This window comes from Trichechus manatus, unplaced genomic scaffold (assembly GCF_000243295.1).
Source record: "Trichechus manatus latirostris isolate Lorelei unplaced genomic scaffold, TriManLat1.0 scaffold00074, whole genome shotgun sequence".
In the NCBI taxonomy this organism is placed as follows: domain Eukaryota; kingdom Metazoa; phylum Chordata; class Mammalia; order Sirenia; family Trichechidae; genus Trichechus; species Trichechus manatus.
The window spans coordinates 5254090-5260485 of NW_004444010.1; positions in this window are offsets into that span (position 1 = coordinate 5254090).

Genomic DNA, 6396 nt, shown 5'->3' on the forward strand with positions numbered 1-6396 from the left:
GAAACCCAAAGGGATCTACATAAATGGAAAAACATATCATGGTCATGGATAGGCAGACTCAACATTGTGAAAATGACAATTCTACCCAAAAAACATTTACAAATACAATGCAATCCTGATCCAAATGCCAACAACATTCTTTAAAGAGATGGAAAAGCTAATCATTAATTTTATATAGAAAGGGAAGAAGAAGCCCCGGATAACTAAAGTACTATTGAAGAAGAAGAATAAAATAGGACAACTCACACTACCTGACCTCAGAACCTACTATATAGCTACGGTAGTCAAAACAGCCTGGTACAGGTACAACGACAGATACATTGACCAATGGAACAGAATTGAGAACCCTGATGTAAATTCATCCACCTACGGTCACCTGATCTTCGACAAGGGCCCAAACTCTATCAAATGGAGAAAAGACAGTCTTTTTAACAAATGGTGTTGGCAAAATTGGATGTCCATACGCAAAAAAATGAAACAGGACCCATACCTCACACCATACACAAAAACTAATTCCAAACTGATCAAGGCCCTAAATATAAAGCCAAAAACTATAAAGTTCATAGAAGAAAAAATAGGATCAACGCTAGAGGCTCTAATACGCGGCATTAACAGGATGCAAACCATAACCAACAACACACAAACTCCAGAAGATAAGCTAGATAACTGGGATCCTCTAAAAATCAAACACTTATGCTCATCAAAGACTTCACCAAAAGAGTAAAAAGAGAACATACAGACTGGGAAAAAATTTTTGGACAGTACAAGTCAGACAAAGGTCTAATCTCTATTATAATCTACAAGAAAATCCAACACTTCTACAACAAAAAGACAAATAATCCAATTAAAAAATGGGCAAAGGAAATAAACAGACACTTCACCAAAGAAGACATTCAAGCAGCCAACAGACGCATGAGGAAATGTTCACGATCACTAGCCATTAGCGAAATGCAAATTTAAACCACAATGAGATACCATCTCACCCCAACTTTACTGGCACGAACCAAAAACAGTGGAAATAACAAATGTTGGAGAGGCTGCGGGGAGATCAGAACTCTTATGTACTGCTGGTGGGAATACAAAATGATACAACTATTTTGGAAAATGATATGGCACTTCCTTAGAAATCTAGAAATAGAAATGCCATATGAACCAGCAGACCCACTCCTAGGAATATATCCCAGAGAAATAAGAGCCGTCACTCGAATAGACATATGCACACCCATGTTCGTTGCAGCATTGTTCACAATAGCAAAAAGATGGAAACAACCTAGATGCCCATCAACAGAAGAATGGACAAACTATGGTACATACACACAATGGAGTATTATGCAATGATAAAGAACAATGATGAATCTGTGAAGCATCTCATAACATGGATGAAACTGGAGGACATTATGCTGAGTGAAATAAGTCAATCACAAAAGGACAAATATTGTATGAGATCGCTACTGCAAAAACTCAAGAAAAAGTTTACACACGAAAGGAAACAATCTTTGTTGGTTACAAGGGGTGGGGGTTGGGGGGGTACTAAATGACAATAGATAAGTGGTAACTTTGGCGAAAGGTAAGAAAGTACACATTACTGGGGAAGCCAGTACAACTTGTACAAAGAAAGGTTATGGAAGCTCCATGGACACATCCAAGCTCCCTGAGGGACTGAAGTGCTGGGCAGATTGCTGTGGGGACCATGGTCTTGGAGAACATCTAGCTCAACTGGCATGATACAGTTTATAAAGACAATGTTCTACAATCTACCTTGGTGAGTAATGTCTGGGGTCTTAAAAGCCTGTCAGCAGCCATCCAAGATACTCCACTGGTCTCATCCCTTTGGCAGCAAGTGAGAATGAAGAAAACAAGATACAAGGGAAAGATTAGTCCAAAGGACTAATGGCCCACAACCACCACGGCTTCCACCAGACTGAGTCCAGGACAACTAGATAGTTCCTGGTTACCACCACTGACTGCTCTGACCAGGATCACAACAGAGGGTCCCGGACAGAGCTAGAGAAAAGTGTAGAACAAAATTCTAACTCACAAAAGAAGACCAGACTTACTGGCCTGACAGAGACTGGAGAAACCTGAAAGTACGGCCCCCGGACACACTTTCAGCTAAGTCATGTAGTCACTCCCGAGGTTCACCGTTCAGCCAAAGATTAGACAGCCCCATAAAACAAAATGGGGCAAAACAGTCCAAGGACAAGGACTAGAAGGCAGGAGGGGACAGGAAAACTGGTAATAGGGAATCCAAGGCTGAGAAGGGACAGTGTTGACATGTCATGGAGTTGTCAACCATTATCATAGGGCAATCTGTGTACTAACTGTTTAATGAGAAACTACTTGTTCTGTAAACCTTCATCTAAAGTACAATAAAAAAATTAATAAAAAAAAGAAAAGATAGAAATGCACATCAGTAGGACTAGATGAACTATTATACATCTATAAAAAAATTAATTTCACCTGTTTCTTTTTACTTTTTTTAATGTAGCTAGAAAACTTAAAAAGACATATGTGAGTTGCATTTTAGCTTGATTATATTTCTATATGATAGGGTTGTTCTCATGCACATATATTACCTATTTAAGAATGTTATATATAATTTTTACTTGATTTTTTACTTTAATAATACATCATGAAAATTTTCATGTCAATAAATATTCATTTGCACCACTATTTTTAATAACGTTCATTGTACGGTTTATTATTGTATGAATAATATTAATTTATTTAACTAATGATTTAGTGTTGAACTTTTAGATTGTTTTTATTGGATATATTTCCAACGAACACATAAAGAATTTCTAAAATCACTATCAGAGTGTTTCTTACTTCACTCTTCATACTCTTCACCTTGCTTTTCAGGGGAAGAATGAGAATATTAAGACAGTAGACATCACTAAGATGAGGGTTGCAAATTCGATGACTTCGTTTATAGCTTACATGCATTTGAACAAAATTTATCAGGTAGAGGATTCTAAGATACATCTGAAAACATCTCCAAGGAAGACTTCTCTTTCATAAAGCTGATTTTCTTTGCACTTGAGTCAGTCAATATTTATTTAATTCTATAAACACTAACCCTTATAGAAATTGACATGTATAATTGTACATTTCTAAATTCTTAGAAGTTCATTTAATGAACCTAAACTAAATCAAGAATTCATCTTAAAGATGTTTAATCAACGTTGAGTTCTCTCATTTTTTCCCCTATTTAATTAGATTTTATGTGAATTGGTTTCTGTGTATTGATTTTAAGTAACCAAATTACAAGAGTCCTCATGACCTGGCGATACAGCCAAAAAGGTGGAAATGGATCTTTCTACAAATGCCTACTGGTGACTTTGTTCACAGCAAGCGAACTGGTAAACGTGTTAAGGTAATCCTAAAATGTCCTACCCAAAAGCTCAGGAAGGTGCTTTGAATTTAGCTTTAAGAAAGGAAGTTTCTTCTCTGTTATCTAGGTATTTGTTCTTCTGTTACTCTCTCTCCACTTCCTTCTAGTTGTAAAGTCAGAAGAGAGTTCCTATATATTTCAAAGGAAGGTCAATGCTAAAAGTAATAGAGAAGGATGAGAAATATTCATAATCAAAATCAAAGTGCTTGAATAAAAGATGTTTTCTGTGATTTCTGACTAAGAATTTGAATCCTAGGAGGAAAGTCTCCATGTCTATATGAAACCAAAAACACACTGCCGTCCAGTCGAATCTGACTCATAGCGACCTGATAAGATTTAGATTATTTCCATTGGCTGTATTTCCAATGAACATAAAAAGAATTTCTAAAATCACAATCAGAGTGTTTCTTACTTCACTCTTCGTACCCTTCACTTTGCTTTTCAGGAATCTTTACAGAAGCAGACTGCCACATCTTTCTCTTGTGGAGTTGCTGGTCATTTCGAACCCTCAGTCTTTCAGTTAGCAATTGATCACTTTAACCACTGTGCCACCAGGGCTCCTTATCTATATGAAAAGGTAGAGTCTACTCCAGCCTTAGAGCCAGCACTAGGAACCTTATAGTTGCTTTCTATTCTGGTGAAAGGTTGGAGAAATACCCTCTCCCCCCGGTCTTCGACCCTGGACTTTTTTCCCTAGGCCTTGAGGTAAGCAACAGACTATAATCCCAACAAAGTCATCACCGTCCACAACTCAGAGATATCCCTTACCCACCTGATTCTTAGCTAAGTAATGAGGCCTACTTCCCTTATCAAGGTTGCATTATAAGGAAAAGAAATCTTCTCTTGTATTTTCCAAAAAGGCTTTCTGAGTATATGACATTACCTGTCCTCCACCCAAAATAATCCAAGGAAAATAAATCCTATTATTCACCACAAGTGCTTATCACTGAGCTATGGCTTGGAACTGCACTAGAGTTAATAGAACTGACTTAGAATAAAAGAGCGTAATATAAAGGCACCTACTGTCTAGCATTGCTCAGAAGACCACACTCTACTTCAGTAAAACACATAACATTTTGAGGTTAATCCTAGACATTGAAAGCTGTTTAACTGTGCTCTGTAAACATTTTACAAAAGTACACCACATGTGTTTATTCAGAACATTTTAAATGTGGGCTGAAATAAAAATCCTACAACCTTCCTTGGTACTGCATGCATTATAAGATGATAAACAAAAGAGAAGTACCTATAAACGCCTCCTCTTTTAAATACTTCTGGCTTTAAGTCAGGCACTCTTGGTTTCTATTTTCCACTGAATTTTTTTGTGATACCATGTGAAATATAGGTCAAGTTGTTGGTAAGTGCTGGATAAAATCTGTTTATACCAAAAAGTAAATTGTAAAATCCTTCCATTCTGAAATAGTTAAAAATAATTTCTTCTGCCAATCTGCTATTCAGTGTATCCCAGAAAATTTTAATTTTGAGGAATTCTTAATGTAGACCTGTCTAGCGCTAGATTGTAACTCCACTGAGGGCAAATTCATAAGAATTTAAATTCACAAGACCCTCTACTCCTGGGGACCAATAATGAGGAGCACAATTGAACTCTTCTGATTATGATCAATGAAGTCTTTGGAAGAATCCACATGCAACTTAGGACAAGAAGTGAAATTCCAATCTTGAAAAGAAGTCAGGCACAAGAAACCACCATGGACTTCAGGTAGAATTGCAGCTAGCTCCCATTAGAGCTTATCAACACATACAGCTTTCTAAGCAATGATTTTTGAATAATAACATACAAGGAAAACCTCAATATTATAGCAGTAGCAGAGAAAGTGGTTTGTTGTTGCTCGCTGCCCTCGGTCATCTCTGACTCATGGCAATATTTTGAACAACAGAACTAAATGTTGCCAGATCCTGAGCAATCTTCATGATCTTAGATATGTTTGAGTCCATTGTTGTGGTTATTGGGTCAATTCATCTCAATGAGGATTTTCTTCTTTCCCACTGACACTCTACCAAATACGATATCCTTTTCTAGGGATTGGTTTTTCCTGATGATGTGTCCAAAGTAAGCAAGACAAAGTTTCAACATTCTTGCTTCTAAGGAGCATTCTGGTTTTATTTCATCTAAGACTGATTTGTTTATTCCTCTGGCAGTCCACAGTATATTCAGTATTCTTTGCCAACATCACAGTTCAGATGCATCAGTTCTTCTGGAGAATGTGGTAACAGAATAAAATCTTAGTTCTTTGAAATCCATAGAAGAAATGGCCATCTACTTTTGGTCATTGCAAGGGATTGTCCAGGCCCTTCTTCTACTTGACTTCTTGCTCATTTTCTAACTTAACACACATCCCAAAGAAAGGATAAAAGGAAATAAATGTCAACCTCACTGTTAGGAAACCTCGTTTGGTGCGAAACAGTTTTAAACTCTTGGTAAATGAGAAGCTATTGCAAAATATAGTCACATAATTGTCCCTGAAATAAAAAAGCTGATTTTCTTATGGTTACTCTGAAATTTGTAAGAAAACATAAACTTCTACAGTGTGAACCAGAAGTTCTTTCAGCTACTGCTTCAATGACCACCTTCAGTCCTGGGTCAGCTACTCTCAAAGAATCTTTTTTTTTTTTTTTTCACTTTTAGCAAGAATGTTCTTAATTTATACAATGCATTATAGTTTTCTCAAGATTCTTCACTGACTCATTAACAAAGTTTTCAGTGTATTCATCTGACAAGTTAATAGTGTTTGAAACTATACTTCAATAACTGTCAAACTCCAAGAATTCAACCTAGAGACAAAAGATGCTTGGAGCACTCTAGAGAAAGAGGAAAAGACTAAGAAAGCCAACAGAGAAACTTTTGAAGTAGTTAAAGGGAGTGGACAGTTTGGGGAGGAATTAGATTCCTGAGCACCATGATATTTCCCTTAAGGTTTAGAGGAGTTTTACAGAATCATTGTTAAAAGACATGAAATTATAACTAACGAATCAGAAAAAAT